Source organism: Salvia hispanica, chromosome 3, assembly GCF_029641045.1.
Source record: "Salvia hispanica isolate PSC_SH4W2 chromosome 3, Shi_PSC_v1, whole genome shotgun sequence".
NCBI lineage: Eukaryota > Viridiplantae > Streptophyta > Magnoliopsida > Lamiales > Lamiaceae > Salvia > Salvia hispanica.
In genome coordinates, this window is record NC_142694.1 from 10,790,106 (window position 1) to 10,809,564 (window position 19,459).

Here is a 19,459-nt window from a genome sequence, read left to right on the forward strand (position 1 = left end):
CTAAGCCCATTTAGCCAAAAGGAACATACACCCAGCGCCGACGAGGAGAGCCAAATTCGCGCCTAGTTGAAGCTTCCAATTGTCTTGGAGCTTCGGGCCCATAACATCTGTGGCGAGAAGATCCACGAGGGCCATGTAGATGAGTAGCTCCCGGATGCAGAATTGAAGAGCCCTTGAACAATGAGCGCTGTCGGGCTCGTCTCACTATAGATGCTGGATATCGCGATACCGATACCAATTTCGGCCGGCGTCGTGAGCGAGAAGAATAGTGCCATAGTCGCATTCGACGCCGGCCAAAGTGTGCCTAAGAAATGAAGGTTGGATTAATATACAAACTGAGAATATGCGAATACATAAAACCTGTGCACGCACTAACTAATTAATGTACCTAGGTGATGCTTTTTCCGAGCCCAACTCTTTCGAATAACTGATGGAAAGTCAACGCGGCAACTAAGGGCTTAATGGTGTTAGGATCATGGGAAGCTCCTAGTGCGATGCCGATGATGATGGAGTGGGCAATAATGCCCAACTCCAAAACCTTACAAAGTAGTAGAAAAGTTTAAAAAAGTATTGAGGTACTATATATGAATTCAAAATTTGAAGTAAAAAAACAAATTAAATGAAAATTTACCTTGAGATGACCCGGTGGCGGAGTAGATCGGTGTCGGCGTCGCACGGCACGGGCCCGTGTGTATGGCCGTGCGCCACCAAGCTCGATCGACGGTGGATAAAGTACGTCGTGGCGTATGTGTCCACCATGAGGGTCGCAATCGCCGCCAACATAGCCACGAAACCCGTGAATGGAAAATCCGCCCACGGGTGCTCGGGGATGCATGGCGACGTAAGGCTCTCGAAGGCGTCCGAAAGAATGTGGATGAACCCCGTCGAGAGGATCACCCCGGCTGCAAACGCCTTCACTACGAAGAATGGGCTCCGCTCCAGGCTGAGAGCGGGAATCCACCTCGCCAACACCGGGAGGCACACGCCGGCTGCTCCAGCCGCTAAAATAGACGCCAGCGCCATCAGCTTGTACTTCAGCGCCAGCGTCTTGTCTCGATCCGCCTCCTCGGCCTCGCACGTGCACTCGGCGAGGGCTATCGCCGGAAACAGCACCATGGTGGCCACGAATTGTAGAGAAAGAGCCGATTTCGAAGTCATTGCATTTGCCAGAGAAAAAGCTAAGAGAGATTGCGAATTTGAATTGAAACGGAATTACTCAAGAAAAAAAGAGATTGTCGACTTTGAGTGAGCTACGAAATCAGCCAAGTCCAAGACAGATGCATTATTTAAAGCGTGCATATCAATATTTGAAAATTGATATAAACGTGTACTTTTTTAAGGGACTAATATTCATTGATCAATGAACATTAGTTCTTTAAAATACAAAAACAAAAAAAGTAAACGTTTATATCAATTTCCAAATATTGATATGCACGCTTTAAATAATGCATCAATCTTGGACTTGGCTATTTTGTAGCTTACTCAAAGTCGACAATCTCTTTTTTTTTTCTGAAGTAATTCCGTATCAATTTAAATTCGCAATCTCTCTTAGCTTTTTTCTCTGCAAATGCAATGACTTCGAAATCGGCTCTTTCTCTTTAATTCGTGGCCACCATGGTGCTATTTCCGGCGATGGCCCTCGCCGAGTGCACGTGCGAGGCCGAGGAGGCGAATCGAGACAAGACGCTGGCGCTGAAGTAATAGCTGATGGCGTTGACGTCTATTTTAGCGGCTGGAGCAGTCGGCATGTGCCTCCCGGTGCTGGCGAGGTGGATTCTAGCTCTCAGCCCGGAGCGGAGCCCATTCTTCGTAGTGAAGGCGTTTACAGCCGGGGTGATCCTCTCGACGAGGTTCATCCACGTGCTTCCGGACGCCTTCGAGAGCCTTACGTCGCCATGCATCCCCGAGCACCCGTGGGCGGATTTTCCATTCACGGGTTTCGTGGCTATGTTGGCGGATATTGCGACCCTCAAGGTGGACACATACGCCACGACGTACTTTATCCGGCGCCGATCGAGCTTGGTGGCACACGGCCATGCACACGGGCCCGTGCCGCGCGAGGCCAACACCGATCTACTTCGCCACCGGGTCATCTCAAGGTAAATTTTCATTTAATTTGTTTTTTTACGTCAAATTTTGAATTCTCGTATAGTACATCTATACTTTTTTTTAAAACTTTTCTACTACTTTGTAAGGTTTTGGAATTGGGCATTATTGCCCACTCCATCATCATCGGCATCGCACTAGGAGCTTCCCATGATCCTAACACCATTAAGCCCTTAGTTGCCGCGTTGACTTTCCATCAGTTATTCGAAAGAGTTGGGCTCGGAAAAAGCATCACCTAGGTACATTAATTAGTTAGTGCGTGCACAGGTTTTATGTATTCGCATATTCTCAGTTTGTATATTAATCCAACCTTCATTTCTTAGGCACACTTTGGCCGGCGTCGAATGCGACTATGGCACTATTCTTCTCGCTCACGACGCCGGCCGAAATTGGTATCGGTATCGCGATATCCAGCATCTATAGTGAGACGAGCCCGACAGCGCTCATTGTTCAAGGGCTCTTCAATTCTGCATCCGGGAGCTACTCATCTACATGGCCCTCGTGGATCTTCTCGCCACAGATGTTATGGGCCCGAAGCTCCAAGACAATTGGAAGCTTCAACTAGGCGCGAATTTGGCTCTCCTCGTCGGCGCTGGGTGTATGTTCCTTTTGGCTAAATGGGCTTAGTTAGGAGTACTATTATTCAGTTCTATTGACATTCAATATTTCAGTATTTGTTCGATCCAATATTATTCAGTATTAGTTCAAATATTATGTGAAAGACCTTTTCATCTAAAATACATGTACTAGCATGTTTTAATTTCAAGTCAAAAATACTAAGCAAGTTGAGAGATTAAGAAAAAGGTAAAGATGCCACAAAACCATTCAAGAAGTAGAATTCAGATCATTTAGTACATAGTTAGTATATCATTATATACTGATCAATTCGGAAATCAACTTTGCTAATGCTAATGGAGAAACTTGAAAACAGTCAACTGGAAAAACTTGACAAATTTGGAAGTAGTTCAATAACTTCTTTTTATCATGTCACACGTTCATAAACATTAAACGTTAGGCAGCATGATAAATGCTTCTTATTAAATCCCCTATGGAGACCATAAGACACAAAAGCAATAATATGTACTCTCTGGTAAGAATATACATAATGGATTAAGTCATGTTTGTAATTTTAATCAAATTTGGGGGACCAACAGCAATTAAGATCTGAAAAGCTTTAATTTGTTTATATCCATGCTACGGTACTTAATATAGTACTGCACTTAGATTGCTGACATGAGAAATAAAGATAAGTAGGTACAGTAAAGAGGAGACAAAAACTGATCAAACAACTAGTAAGGGACATCAAAAGCAAACACAATAAGTACATCAAACCTGTTTGCTGCCCACATTTTTTACGTGGACACCTCATTTCAACCAGGAACTTGAACTTGTTCATATCTCTGTAGCTTTTGTTGTCACATTTTTTACATGGATACAGTTATTTTGTCTATGCCCATATATGCTGGTATACTATCTGCAAACTTGATGAACTGTCAAGCCCTTCTATATATTCTAGATTTAAAGTACCATCGGGAAGTAAACGTCTATACATCCACTCATTATTGTAATTCCTAGTTGAGCAAGTTTACTCAGCATAACCATAACACAAAATGAACATTATCATTGTCACTTCTTCTCAACAACAAGTCGGTGGAGCCGACAAAGCCCCACCCCAAGCCTAGACCACCAATTTCTTGCATCCTAAGTCATGCTTCTAAATAAATTAGTCAATCATGGTCAAAGATAAACCAAAATAAAAGGAAAAGAGATTCACCTTTACAGCTAAAATCTTCACTTAGAACTCTAAGCTCAAAACCTCCAAGCTTTGCTATTTGAAAAAAGAGTAAATGCCCTATGGAATAGCATCTGAGTCAAATGAGATAAAAATATAATTAACATTCATTCTATCCTGATTTAACAGAATCATGCAATACATTATACTCCTACTTGAAATTTAAGAATGTTGCAGTATGAGTGATTTACATGTGGATTGGACAAAATGTTTGTTGTTCGATACAAAATATGCAATTATAAGTACTTGCCAACTTTACGAAGGTGATGCAAGCTATCTAGTTCTTCAAATAATGTTCTGAACTTATGAGAATCAACTTGTGATACATCATCCCTCTCATCTGCACAATAAATACAAATAATATATAAGACCATATCAAGCATAAGTTCAAGGACACCTGAACCCTGACCGACGAGCACCAAAGTTCTCACCACTGCAAGAATCAGAGCATGGTTCCATTTCAAAGTTTCTCAAGCACCAATTGTATTGACTCCTAACACCACATTACACAGAATAAAACTAATTATTATCATGTCAACATAACAAAAAAAGAGCTGTACAACTCACACAAACTTAACAACAGTATACATGATCAGAATTCATTAAGGGCAGTCAAAGTTATGCATAAAGTTTGATAGTTTCCATCCTCTCTCCAAAATCAAAATCAAAATCAAAATCACAACCACTAATTATTTCATTTTAAAGTAGTATCAATTAGTTTAGATTGAGGGCAAAAGAATACCTCATCTGCAGATTCTGATGGAGGAATTGGTGGCACCTCTGCAGTTTCCCTTCTCACAATGAAGGAATTCATAAAAAACCTCAAACAACACCAATAATTGCATGCATAAATAGATAAAATATTGGAACTGAATCACTATAGAGTAGGAGTACTTACTATATCTATTGATTAACAGCTGGCATTATTGATGCTTATAGTTTCTCTTTACTTTTCTTATTCTCTATAGTTTTTTACCTTTATAAGAATTTAAGAACACGAATTTCTAATACTTAAAATAAAAATTATATTTTTTATTATTTTAAAAAGTAAATATTTGATCTGAATGATTAATTGAATAAATATTACTAGTATTTAATTTTGATTAGGTTATAGTTTAATCACTAAGTTTTCGACAATGTTTGTTCATCAAGGAAGCGGCCATGTATCCGGTGTGCACAAATCATATAGAATAAACAAGTATTCCTCTCAACCTAAATTTAATTTTTATATGACTTGCATCAAATTAAACTGGTTAAATTGTTTTTGTGGGGTGCGATTAATTAATTGTTACTAAGCCTTCACTTCTAGGATTAGTAGTATTTTATTTTGAAATTCCCTCTTAGTCTCAGGATTGGATAAAATTTGGTAAACTCTAAGAAAAATTGAATAAAATCAACTTTCCTAATGGTTTATTTAATCCCCGAACGTTGAACACAAACTAATTTACTGAGTCAATAAATAAGAAAATGATAAAATCAAATAAAAATAATTCGCAACCTTTTCTTCTATGCATTTAGTTTCTTCTAACAATAATTCCCAACACACAGCTTTCTCAACTTTCATATCTTTACAAACCAAAATTCCTTCTTGTTTATATATAGCCTCAAAATAAAATTTTAAAAAAAAATTTGATCTTTGACATGATCAAAGTGATGAAGAATGGTCAACATTCAACACTAGCTGTAACTATTGACACCGACAACATGATATTTTTTTAAAGATTCCCAAAACTACTGGTAAACATAATTATATTTTGGTCAATCATCATGATGGTCCAAAAAAATTAAATCCCAGCATAAATAACCCTACTTTGAAGTAATTTCTTGTAGTACATGATTCTTGATTCAATGCCACATCTCTTCTCTGCTTATTTCTTGCACTTGCAACACTTTCTCAGGCGTCGGCCAAAAATGAAGGTAAGTCACTACAAAATAAATGTTGTATTGAAGAATAAATATCACCAATTCTCAACAGTAAATTAATGCCAGTATTTTAAATTTCTCCAATTCTCAACAGTAAATTAATGCAAATGTGTGAGTATTATAAGACCATTAATTATAGCTGTTAAGCTATTGGTACAACTTATTAAATGATAGAGAGCGGGAGAGGGAAGTTAAATTGCATGTTATCATCAAAACAGAAGTGCAATTAATGAGGACAACTCTTTGCTTTTTCCCCTTGTCTTTTGGCCATTATAGGCATACTTACTAAATTTGGTTATGGAATAAAAAACTTAAAATTGCATGTTATCATTATCACACTGAACCCACACCCCAGAAGTTATTTCCCCTTCTGCTTTCTTTCTGACAATTGTCCTCTAAAATTTTAATTGGAGGGTAGAATTTGAAATGAAATATGGAGTAACAATTAATTATCCAGATCCATCACATTTTACTAGTACAAAGTTAATAATGCTAGAGTAATAAGTAATTTTAATTTTAATTAGGTGTTGTGACTCTCTAATTTGAGTCCAAGAACAGTCATTAAGTTGAGTTAATTGTTATTTGATCAAATGAATATTAGTAGTCCTTTAATTATAAACAAAAACAAAAAAAAAAGTAGTCCTATGTACTCAGTAAACGTTTATATCAATTTCCAAATATTGATATGCACGCTTTAATAAATGCATTAGTCTTGGACTTGGCTTTTGTTGCTTACTCAATGTTGACAATCTCTTTTTATGCTTGAGTAATTCCATTTCAATTCAAATCCACAATCTCTCTTAGCCTTTTCCTCTGCAATGACTTGGAAATCGACTCTTTCTCTTCAATTCGTGGCCGCCATGGTGTTGTTTCCGGCGATGGCCCTCGCCGAGTGCACGTGCGAGGCCGAGGAGGCGGATCGGGACAAGACGATGGTGCTGAAGTACAGGCTGTTGGTGCTGGCGTCTATTTTAGCGGCTGGAGCAGCCGGCGTGTGCCTCCCGGTGCTGGCGAGGTGAATTTCCGTTGCTCGGCCTTCTCGAGTTCAGCAATTGCGTTCCTAAGAAGATCGTCGATAACAGAAGACTACATGCATGTGAGGCCAGCAATGTTCTGCTTCTTGTTGTAAGAAGCAAATCTAAAGAAAGTGGCTCTTTGCACAATTGTATAACTAACTAGCGAAAGAAAATCACCTAGTAGTAGACCGACATGAGTCTATACAGTGACTTGATTTGTCAGCAAGTAGCCTACATTAAATTAGTTAGTATTTTATTACACCCTTATATATATAGTTATAATGATTGTAAGAAAAATATTCTTATTATTTGTCAAAATAATTTATTTTTAATTATTCACTAAATTTTTCATATTAACTAATTCTCAAATTAAAATACATTTAAATGTAGTATTTAAATAATTTAAAAATAAAACATATGTAAACATAAATCCTAATATACTAACACAAAAGAAAGTATCAAAATATTACTATAAGATATGCTTGAGCCACATAAACTCTAGATATGATTTCAATAGAACCGTGCGATTTTATAGTCGTGCGGTTTTATAGTCGTGCAGTTCTATAGTCGTTTTTGATAAAAAAAAAAAAAAGTACATGCAACACTCTAATTTGAATGTGACCTCACTAGAGGTATACAACAAATATTACTAAACATACTACCCTTGTTTCACTTTCTTGCAGGTAAGGTTGTGGAGTACAACTCCCCTTGCTTGTTATCAGGTGATAGCAGCTCGGCCTTCTCGAGTTTAGCACCCGAGTTTCTACGAAGATCATCCATAAACCGTTGAGACACATTCAAAGAGAGGTTCAGCTGTATCTGCTTATTGCTGCATATTTCAGGAAGATGGCTCTCTATGCTGACTTGTATAACTGACTTTGTAGTACTACTAACTTACAAGAACAAAGGAAGTTAATTACATTCACTGCTGTTTTTTTTTTTATTATTATTAGTAACTATTTTTTTATTTTTTTTTGTGTGTGTACGTATAATACTATATGTTATTGTTTTCTTAACTATAGATTATAAAAATATAAGTATTACTATATGTTAAACCAGGTCCCATTTTTAAAACATTGCCACAAACTATATCTCATCCAACTTGTATTTCCTACAAAATCAATTTACACATCCATAATCTTAATCTTATTAATTTTGTACATTTTTTATATTTTAAAATCCATATGATTATATTTTCTCTTAGAGTAGCTAGTATATCACTTTATTAATTTATAATTGAAGTGATATATATTAGCAGAGAGATGATCTGCTGCACGGGAAAGGATCCCCTGCTGTGTTAAAAAACACAACAGGGAGTGCTGTGGTTAAAACGTAGCCTATCTACACATGAAACGCAGCAAAATTTGAGAGCGAGAGATTGCAATTTCAGTTATTATTAAATACACCCACTTCTCTTTCTTTGGTTACCTTATTTCTTTGATTAATTAATTTCTGATGGCGCCAGGTTAATTTTACATTCATATTGAAAGCATTACACAGATTAATATTAATACCATTAACTTCATTCTATTAACTAATTTTCAAGTGGATCATATTCATTTTTCACAATTTATTAAAAGCAGCGTGCAATTTTTTTATTTTCCAATATTTCTTTAATTTAAATAAACATATATTATAAACATCAATTAAACTTATAAATAATAGTAGTAACACTTATAAATGTCGATCATATAATAAATTATTTCTAAATTTTATGAATTGTACTCCCTCCATCCTCCAAAATTTGTCCCAATTTGATCCGACATGAGTTTTAAGAAATTGTTTAACTTTGAATTAAATAAAGGTGTGTAGTAGAATAATGGTCCCACATTGAGGAGATTGAGAGTGTATTTAATGTCTATTTTTGGTAAGATTCCAAGTGGGATAAACTTTGTGGGACAGATGAAAACAGTAAAATGTGACAATAGAACAAAGAAAGTATCATTTATTCTATTTTTATTTATATTTTATTTTTCAAACAACTTTTATTCAGAAATATTCAAAGTCTAGAAAATGTACAAATAATTTATTATATCCGGTATATATCTAGATGTACCAATAATGAATACAAATAAAGAATTAAGTTGTCAGACTAATTAATTGATATCAGTAATTAAATTAATTTAACGCTATGTTTGTGTGTTGATGCATCAATAACAAAACTTACAGCTAATGTTTGTATGTAGGATTTAATAAATAATTTATTCATGTTTATAAAATAGACTAATAGAGTATAAAATAAAAAGCCGTGCATGATATAAGTAACAATGTAAACATGACCTGGCCTCATTAGAAATTAATTAATCAAAGAAATAGGGTAAAATAAATAACCAGAGAAAGAGGAGTGGGTATGTTTAATAACAACCGAAATTGCAATCTCTCTCTCTAAAATTTTGCTGCGTTTCATGTATAGATAGGCTGCGTTTTAACCACAGCACTCCCTGCTGTGTTTTTTAACACAGCAGGGGATCCTCTCCCCCACTGCACACTTATTTTAAGCGATTGTGACATCAGCCACATTGCTTTTTAATAGCAATTTTCGTTTTGCAAATTGACAGCTACTCGCTTTGTCAATTTAATCCATATCTTTTACTACTCCACTATATTTTATTATATTTACATCTGTAAATCCCACTAAATTTCTTTAATTATAAATATGCTCTATGTTTTTTTTCATCTCCAACAAACACCCGCTATTATTTGTATAATAAATTTATTTCTTCTGTGTGTTTTTTTCTTCATTATTCTAACAAGTCTCGAGATATTTATTCCAAAAACTTGCTTCTCTTTTTGTAATTTTTTCCAACGTCAATTTGTATAAACAAAACGTAAAAAACACAAGTTGATAGGAGTTCTAAATGCTATTGGGTTGTAGGAATGGGAAAAAGTTATGCTTCCTCTAGTTTATATTTATCAAGACTGCATATGTAACATCACCTGCCAGTTTTTAGAGCTACTGTCAAGTGCAATCTAATTCACTATAGCAAACCAAAAGAACTACTCCACAAACCAATAATATGGTTCATAATGTCGTGTATCTAGAAATATAGCAAAACAAAAAAAACTACTCCACAAACTAATATTATGGTTCATAATGTCGTGTATCTAGAAATTTAACCACAACAAAAACCAAAACACAGCAAAAATAGTACTTAAAAAATCTAATACTATGATGGTAAGGTACATAGAAATTCAACTACACCATGCCAAAAAATTCCACTACAAAAACGACATAAAAAATATTTTCACCAACTACAGACATCAATCTTTTTCTGCATATTCATTGTTGTTATGGTGATTATATGCAACTGATCTGAAATTTAAATATAAGAGTAAAAATAATGAAGTGAAATAAAAACAACTGTATAATTCATAAAAACATAAAACTCAACAATTCACATACCCGTCATGCAAATTTGGGCAGTTACGTTTGTCATGTGATACTCCACGAAGCCCACATCCATGACAAGCCCTAGGCTTCAAAATTGACTTTTCTTTTGATGATAGCATTCGCTTACCGCATCCTTTTGTTCTTATTCCGGAAGGATCGCCTATCTTTCTTGATTTATTTGATCTTTCCCCTTTTTGACTTCCGTATGCAGTATTTGGACTACTACTCATCTCTTTGATCTTACCATGTAGATAATCAAGTTGTTCATCCAAAAACTTTGTCCCCTCATTAGTTAAAGATGCATCATCAATCAATATTGAAGCCTTGTAAGATAACTTGGAGCGTCGTGATACCAAAAAGTTTGTTGGATCATCATTTTGTTGGATCATCATTGGCGTTTTCATCATCCATTGTATATACAACACCAACCTTTGCTTCTCGTGTCCATCTCTTAAGTATGTATCTGTTAGGTAGTTCAAATATTTGGCTAATGCGGAAAAAAGCTAGCATGTGTCTACATGGAATACCATCAAACTCGAATTTTCCACAGTTACATGATATATGATCTCTCTGTAAATCATGCACAAGTAGCCTCGGCTTCGAAGACGAACAACTTTGAAAACTCATCACATTGTAAATCACAATATCATCTGATTCTTCTCTTGTCGAGGCAGGTTGCACAGAATAACCATGGCTTAGACTCATTTCTTCTTGAAACTCCATCCATTTCTTTTTCATATACACTTTAACCATTTGAGTCTCCATCGGCCAATTTGTTTTGATTTTGGGATGCTCATTCATGTCAATATGATCCGCAACTAACTCATTGTGTCTTTGGCGTCTCAATGCTCGATTAAATCGTGTGATAAAATCCATCAATGAGTTCTTGTTAGAGACATATTTTTTGAAAAACGAATGCGAACTCTCAGATCTCTGACTACTTGACATGCCAGCAAAAAATACATGACTAAAATATGCTGGAATCCACTTATGTCGTAGTTCATACATCAACAATATCCAACTATTTTGCTCCAAATTAGCATGTTTAATCACCTCAACCCAACTTTGCTCAAATTCCTCCGGAGATGTAGAATTTTTTATAACATTCTTTATGCTCTGATAATGATCTCTGAAAGCCACCGGAGAAATCTTTTATGAGAATTTGTTCAATATATGCCACAAGCAATAGCGATGCACTGTTTTTGGAAAAACTTGTGCAATTGCTTTCGTCATAGCAGGATCTTGATCGGTGATAATTGCTATTGGAGATCTGTAGGCATCGCTTCTAAAAACTTGTTAAGCAGCCAAATATATATGAATCAGTCTTCTCATCACTTAAAAATCCGCATCCAAAAACTATTGTTTGATGATGATGATTAACCCCTACGAAAGGTGTAAAAATCATTCCATACTTATTGGTGTTATAAGTGGAATCAAACACAACCACATCACCAAATACACCATACGCCATCCTTGATCTAGAATCTGCCCAAAAACATCGTTTAAACATGTTACCTAAATCTGTCTCATAGTCAAAGAAAAATGTTGAATCCTTCTCTTTCTCAGAGATAAAGAATTCTATCACAGTTTCTGCATCAATACCCTTTTGTTCATCCCTTAAATCTCTCTCAAAGTTTCTAATATCTCTTTCTGTGCAACCTACATTTTCCGGCCCACCGCACTCTATCTCTAATAGTTGCAATTGGTGACAAGTAGGTATATTAGCTTTTGAAAATTTTTGAGTCAACACTTTCTTCACAGCAGAAACACTACGGTGTGACCGAAGCAAATGCACCTTTGAAGGTGTAGAAAGTCCATGATTATGACCTTCTGTGAAAACACTTACACTCCAATCAGATCCAGTTTGTTGCTTGATAATAGACATCTTTGCCTTACAATCAGTTCTAACTTTACCACGAGTTCTTGTCTTAATCGGGTCACCACTCAATGCTCTTTTCACTGAATGAACTTTATCAGTCTGACCCGCTTTAAAGCAAACAAATTGTTTCCAAACAACCTCATTTGTCACCTTGTTCTTTTTACTATTGCTGTATCTTGCGCTAAAACCTGCTTCACGTGCATACTGATTGTAGAATGCAAACGCATCATCTATTGATGCAAACTTCATTCCGATTTCTGGCTTACGATCATTTGCAACTTGAGGAGTATACAATTGATCACTCATGTTTTCATTAAACACACTAATAGAACCATTCAAAAAATTAACATATGTACGCAGAGTAATAGTAATAATAAATAATAAAAATATTACATGGCATATACTAGTTGGGCCGTGGAATCATCATATCTTTACCGGAATATTATATAGGCCCACTCCCAAATCTCAAAAATCAAAACACACCGCACCATTTTTTTTTCTTTACAGCCAAAATTTTTCATTAATAAATTGATATTATCGGTATTGCATTATACTCCATATATATCGTTAGACTGACACCTCAGCACATTATATAATTTTGTAATAAATTCAATAATGCCCTTAGAAAAAAAGAAAACAAAATGTGATAGACCACGTTTTATGTTATGCAGGCATCATCATTGCTCAATATATATTCTTACTATTTATTGTTTTTCTTTATTTACTTACATATTTCCGTTCCTATTCCTAGCTAAAAATGTAAATATCTTTTTTATTGTATAAATATCACAAAAAGGTGGTTCAAAATTTTCTTCGTAATTCTCCCACAAGATCACTTCTTGAAATGGGATTTTCTTGCTATTACTCACAACTTATAAAACCATACAAATATATGATTTTCTTTCCAAATCTCATGAGGCCATGTCACATACACACGCACTATAAGCAACTTTGAAGTCAATGATGAGTTCAGGCCATCCCCTGCACGTGCTACTTCTGGACTACTTGACGAACAAATCTGTCTATAAAGATCGCCTTTGGGCCCAAAACTAAGTGTCTCGGCAACCATTTTCATTAACGATAACACTTAATTTTGACAAAAATTATAATATTCTGTGAATAATACAAATTGTTTCTGTAATTAGTGACAATTTTTTTTTAAATAAACTTTAATATAAGTATATTTACTGTTTACATATATTATAGGAGAATGAGTGGCTTGGGTTAGATGGAGTCATGGAGGCATGGAGGCTGGAGCCATGCTAGTTTTGCTTTTTAACTAGTTAATAGGTAATAGAATAAAAAAAGAAATATGCTTCAATCCCATTTGTTTCTTCGTTTTATTGAGTTTTAAGCACGACATTTTAATTTTCATACCATATTGGATCAGAACACCAAATTAAATTCAATAAATATAATTTTAATTTGTTGAGTTTTCATGAAATATTTTCCATAATTAAATATATTTCATTTTAATTTTCATACTATATTGCGACATTTATCGCAAAATGTGTTTGTGTTTATAAATATAGTTTGAGTAAGTTTCCGAGAACCGAATCGTTCACACAGAAACAATGTTAAGCTATCAAAGATAAATGAAATTTGAGTTAGTATATTTGTGAGGAAATATATAACAGTTAAAAAAACAGGATTGAACAAAACATTTTATGAAACCTCCATTTTATTCAACAGAAGATTTTATGATTCTTACACGGCTAATGGGATTGGAATATAAGAAATCTGTGGTCTTGAAGTACGGTGGTACGAGAAGTGGCAAAATGATTAAGTACGAAGGACACGGATAGATCTTTGTAGGAAAATGTGGTGGAAGCATGTACGCTGAAGCATGATACTGAGATGTGGGCTGATGGAGATTGGCAGCCCGCCACAAATCTTTAGATCAAGTGGAACCCCTGGCAAAAGGACCGTCTGGCTAACTGCATAGAAGCTTGTGAAGTAAAATCCATCCACCATAGCAGAAGCAACAGAGTTTCAAAGGTGGGAGAATAAAATGGCGCGTATTTGCAGACAGCTGCATATCAAGGAACTTTTGTTCCAATCACCCTGCTATGCCATGTGTGGGCATCAGAAATGGTTACGAAAAAGCAGTTGATTGGTATGTTTGCTTTCCTCTCTGGTGTTTGTATTCTCAATCCATCTCAGGCCTATGATCTTCGATGACCAAAGGAGCTTCGCTTTGTATGCCAGCCATATCACATTACACAGGTTCCATATCACCCATGGTTGGAGCATGTGTAGGTTCCAACCATATGTAGCTGCTAGTCTAGGCATGCCTGCAATCGGCTATATGGAACCTCTGCAGTGCACCACCATAAGTTCAAGGACACCTGAACCCTGACCGACGAGCACCACTGCAAGAATCAGAGCATGGTTCCATTTCAAAGTTTCTCAAGCACCAATTGTATTGACTCCTAACACCACATTACACAGAATCATGTCAACATAACAAAAAAGAGCTGTACATGAGACTTCATTAAGGGCAGTCAAAGTATGCTCTAATCATACAGAATAAACAAGTATTCCTCTCGGCCTAAATTTAATTTTTATTCAAACTGGTGCAATTGTTCTTGTTTTTGTGGGGTGCGATTTTTGATCGGAAAATACATTAATTAATTGTTACTAAGCCTTCACTTCTAGGATTAGTAGTATTTTATTTTCAAACTCCCTCTTAGTCTCAGGATTGGTAAACTCTGCAGCAACCTTCGTTCTCTTACTTTCTACTATAAGAAAAATTGAATAAAATCAACTTTCTAATGGTTATTTACTTTTGACTAATCATTAATTCTATGCTATAATAGTAGGCTGCTAATTTTAATCCCCGAACGTTGAACACAAACTAATTTACTGAGTCAATAAATAACATAATAATAAAATCAAATAAAAATACGAAACCTTTTCTTCCATGCATTTACTTTCTTCTGACACACAGCTTTCACAACTTTCATATCTTTATAATTAAACCAAAATTTCTTCTGGTCAACATTCAACACTGGCTGTAACTATTGACACCGACAACATGATATTTTTTTAAAGATTCCCAAAACTACTGGTAAACATAATTATATTTTGGTCAATCATCTTGATGGTCCAAAAAAATTAAATCCCACCATAAATAACCCTACTTTGAAGTCATTTCCTGTAGTACATGATTCTTGATTCAATGGCCACATCTCTTCTCTGCTTATTTCTTGCACTTGCAACACTTTCTCAGGCGTCGGCCAACGACGAAGGTCAGTTGCTACAAAATAAATGTTGTATTGATATGATTCCAAAATTAGCAAAAAAAAATTTGATATATACATAGTATAATTAATTGTTGCAGTGGAAGTGTTGAAAGTGTTCAAGGCTAATTTGGTGGATCCATACAATGTTCTTGAGAGTTGGGATGTCACCCTTGTTAATCCTTGCACTTGGTTTCACGTTACTTGCAATGCTAAAAATCGAGTCGTAAGAATGTAAGTTCTCATCAAAGATTAATTAAGTTGCAAATTAATGTCATTATTTGATGATGAATTGATGCATAATTAATTTGGTTGTGTAATGTGCAGTGATCTTGGGGATGCGAGTTTGTCCGGTCGACTAGTTCCGCAGCTTGGCCAGCTACGAAGTTTGCAGTACTTGTAAGCAATATATAGTACTTCACTATATATGGTCTGTTTGGTAGGGTAGATAACTCATTTTGTCGCTCTTAATTGGGATGCAGGGAACTATTCAACAATAGGATAAGTGGAGCAATCCCGAGGGAGATTGGAAAGCTGAAAGAGTTGGTGAGTTTGGATTTATATTACAACAGGCTTTCTGGTTCCATCCCGGACAAGCTGGGCAACCTTCAAAGACTACGTTTCTTGTATGTGTCTCTCATCTTAATTAATTCACCCCAATAATCTTGTGGTTTTAAGTTAAAGGTGGAAGAATTTATTTTCTTCTTATAGGATATATACTTGTATTTATATGCTAGCTTTCAGTTAATTAGAGTTCTTGAATGAGTTGGGCCGGTCCAATGAGGCTAGCTTAACTTGGCTCAGCTCAGCTCAGGCTCAAGCTCACGCTCATGATTGAAATGGACCTGACTTCTGCATCTCACAGCCTAGCCTAAGCATATTTGATAAATGGGTCGAATTAAGTTTAATTTATTTCATTTGTTTTTTAGGTTTTTAAATTGAAAGAAGGGATAATTTTTGTTAAAATTTTTCAAGTGTATAGAATTAATTAAAATTAAGGGTATAAAAAATGTCAAATTAATCCTTGTGGGCCTTATTTAGGTAGTTGTATCCTAATCCAGGTTGGGCTGGGGGATAATGATCTTGGGCATGAATTGCTTATGGATTTTTTAAAAAGGCCCAATTAAAACCCGACTCAAGTCCGTTCGTATTTCCTGCAATGTCAGGTCGGGCCGGATCGACCCACTTGACAAGATGAAGCTACTCTATATGACATGTTGAATCAAATGATAGGAGAGAAGTTCAATTTTTAGTGTTGATTGTTAAATGAATGAGATTGTACTAACCCACACAAATGTAATGTGTTTGGAACGATCCACTTGACATGGCTACTCTACATGCCATATTGAATCAGAGAATAGGAGAGACGCGTCTGAATTTATTTATGTTTCAATTAATGAAATCGTATCTAGTACTGTAATCATGTCCTCGGATCCATTATTTATTTGCTTCATCAATCTGAATATATGATAACATGTGAAAAAAAACACTGTAAAATCTACCATGTGTTTGGTTATGAAAAATGTAGCACATTAATTACTTACTAATATGCAGGAGGCTCAATAATAACTATTTAAGTGGACACATTCCCACGTCCCTCACCACCATCACCACTCTTCAAGTCCTGTACGATCTTCTTCCTTATCTCTTTCTTAATTCCATTTTAATAATACTATTATTTTATTTTATTTTATTCATTTACATGACCTAATTATTACTATTACTAATCTTATTCATATTCATGTTTAATTAATTATGTGCAGTGATCTCTCAAATAACAAACTGACAGGCCCAATTCCAGTTAATGGATCCTTCAGTTTGTTTTCTCCTATCAGGTCTAATGCCACTCCTTTTTTGCTACATCCAAGCCCACTTGTTGATCACTAATTATCACTAACTCATTGTTTTATCTATTTTCAGCTTTGCTAATAACTCGTTGGATCCTTTTCCAACCTTCCCGCCTTCGCCTTCACCGTCGCAGTCGCCATTGCCATCGTATAATAATGGTCTGTGACCGATCCTTTGAGCTATGGATATGATACTTATTTTTGTTTATTGTTTATTTGGTAAGTAAAGTTACAGTATTGATCACGTGATCCTTTATTGATTAGAAATTGGGGATACATTGCGGAAAAATTGCATTTCTTGTATAATTGTAACAATTTATAATTTATTAGTACTATAAATAAGTGTCATTTTCTTGTGTTAGAGCAATGGTGTTTTTTAGCTTAGTTATTGTGGATTCGAATGGTTGCAAATGTTTAATAACGGAATATATATTTACTTTTTCGAGTGCTTATTATATATAGTGCAAATTCAAATAGCTTTTATATAAATAAATATACAAGTCATGTGTTCATCAACATGGGGTTCTAGAAGGAGAGTATATGTTTCATACATAATACTATAGATAATATTTAAAAATATATAGCTTTATTTATCACTTTATGTGTAGGATATGAGCCTAACTTCACTAAGAAAATGGGGCATAACCGAACCACATATATAATAAACACAGGCTGTCAACTGATTTTCACTCTATCCATAAATGTTTTCTAATAATTAATTTGCTATGAAGGTTGATGAAATTCAAGAGTAGTAATTTAGTTAATTGGATCCAAAATGGATTTTACTTGCGATTTTGAAATTTTAAACTAATGTAAATTAGCATTTAGTAAATTACTTTTATTCATTTAATTAATTGATTCGGTGCGACATTGTATAAAACTAATACCAATATACATGCGATTAGCTGTCCATTTATGTAAACAACGATTATCAAATGTGTTTGTATTTGATTATTAATACTCTGACTTGTATCAACGTAGTCAACAAATGGTATAATAATAAAGGGACAATCACTGTTAATAAATTCTAATATCTATTATATAATGAGTTCTTTCAATTTAAGTGACTGTATATATATATATATAATCGGGGGGGTAATAGTGAAAACTGATGATTGGATTTTCATACCTCAGAAGAAATTTTTATTTTCCAATAAAACAATATTATATACTTTTTTTAAATTATTTTTTGTCTTTAGACAAAACCATAACGACCTACCGATAGCTATGATTGTGCTTTTGAATTGAGAAACTTAAATTATTTTATAAGTCATGGACATCATATGGATAATTAAGTTTCGTCACGGTGGTCCGAGCACATTATCCTGTACATTGCTAAATGCTAATTACAAATTTACAATTATATAAAAAGATAAAAGGAGGCAAAAAATATTTTTATAATTATAATTGATGAAACTCATCAAATAATAATATGTACTTTGCTAAATAAATTCCCCAAATTCATTAGCAAATAGTAATTTATTATTTTTTTTTTATCATAATTAAAGCTGAATAATTTATTACTTTCATAGTTACTCAAGGATAAAAACTTAATTCTATCTAAGTTATATGTAAGTCAACAAAATATATGTTGTCATCAGCTCATGTCGTCAGAAAATTCAATGTGAGTATGTGACCAAACCGATGATTAAATTAGTTCGGATTTTTTGGTTCTGACTGGATCAACTTTCTTAAGAATTTCTAATGTTTACTAGGATCGAATATTTTAAATCTGAAATAACATGAAATTAAAAATATATTTATATACGCATATTTTTTATAATAAATATATTATTATTATAAAAATAATGAATATAAAATACTCCCTCCGTCCCAAGATAAGTGACTTTTATTCCTTTTTGGGGTGTCCCACTATAAGTGACCTATTTCCATTTTTAGTAAAAAGTCATCTCTCTTGCTTTATTCTCCACCTACTTTATTCTCTCTTCTCTCCTCTATTTTTCCCTCTCTCATACTTTACTCTCTCCACTTTAACTTATTTAAATATCATTCCTTAAATCCCGTGCCCAAAAGAAGTAGGTCACTTATCTTGGGACGGAGGGAGTATGTGTTTTGAATTTTTCTTATCCTATTGAGAATTAGATTTTTTGATTTTAGTTTGGATTTTGGTATTAAATTTTGAATTTTTGAGCAATCTCAGATTTTTTAGATCGGATCGGATTTTGTAATTCGAATTTTAGATTTAGATTGTCGGACAATTCATATTAAATCAGATCCTTTTAATAAAATTTCAAATTTCCGA

At 34.6% G+C, this 19,459-nt stretch overlaps 1 long non-coding RNA gene and 3 pseudogenes across 3 annotated transcripts; 1 reads left to right on the plus strand and 3 right to left on the minus strand.

Annotated features, from left to right (window-relative positions):
- LOC125216891 (zinc transporter 5-like) lies at positions 1 to 1,158 on the minus strand (annotated as a pseudogene).
- A 414-nt stretch (positions 1,159 to 1,572) lies between these two features.
- Positions 1,573 to 2,733, plus strand: LOC148930147 (zinc transporter 5-like; annotated as a pseudogene).
- Positions 2,734 to 3,361: 628 nt separating this feature from the next.
- On the minus strand, positions 3,362 to 4,760 carry LOC148930148 (uncharacterized). 3 transcript variants are annotated; one of them, XR_016136244.1, is made up of 4 exons: positions 4,641 to 4,760; positions 4,330 to 4,391; positions 3,881 to 4,238; positions 3,362 to 3,807 (listed from the first exon to the last, which is right to left on the minus strand). It is a non-coding gene; the product is annotated as an uncharacterized LOC148930148 (long non-coding RNA). The 3 variants fall into 3 exon arrangements; XR_016136243.1 differs by having other exon boundaries at positions 3,362 to 3,817; XR_016136242.1 differs by having other exon boundaries at positions 3,362 to 4,238.
- A 5,464-nt stretch (positions 4,761 to 10,224) lies between these two features.
- Positions 10,225 to 12,413, minus strand: LOC125209199 (protein FAR1-RELATED SEQUENCE 5-like; annotated as a pseudogene).
- Between the last annotated feature and the right edge of the window lie 7,046 nt (positions 12,414 to 19,459).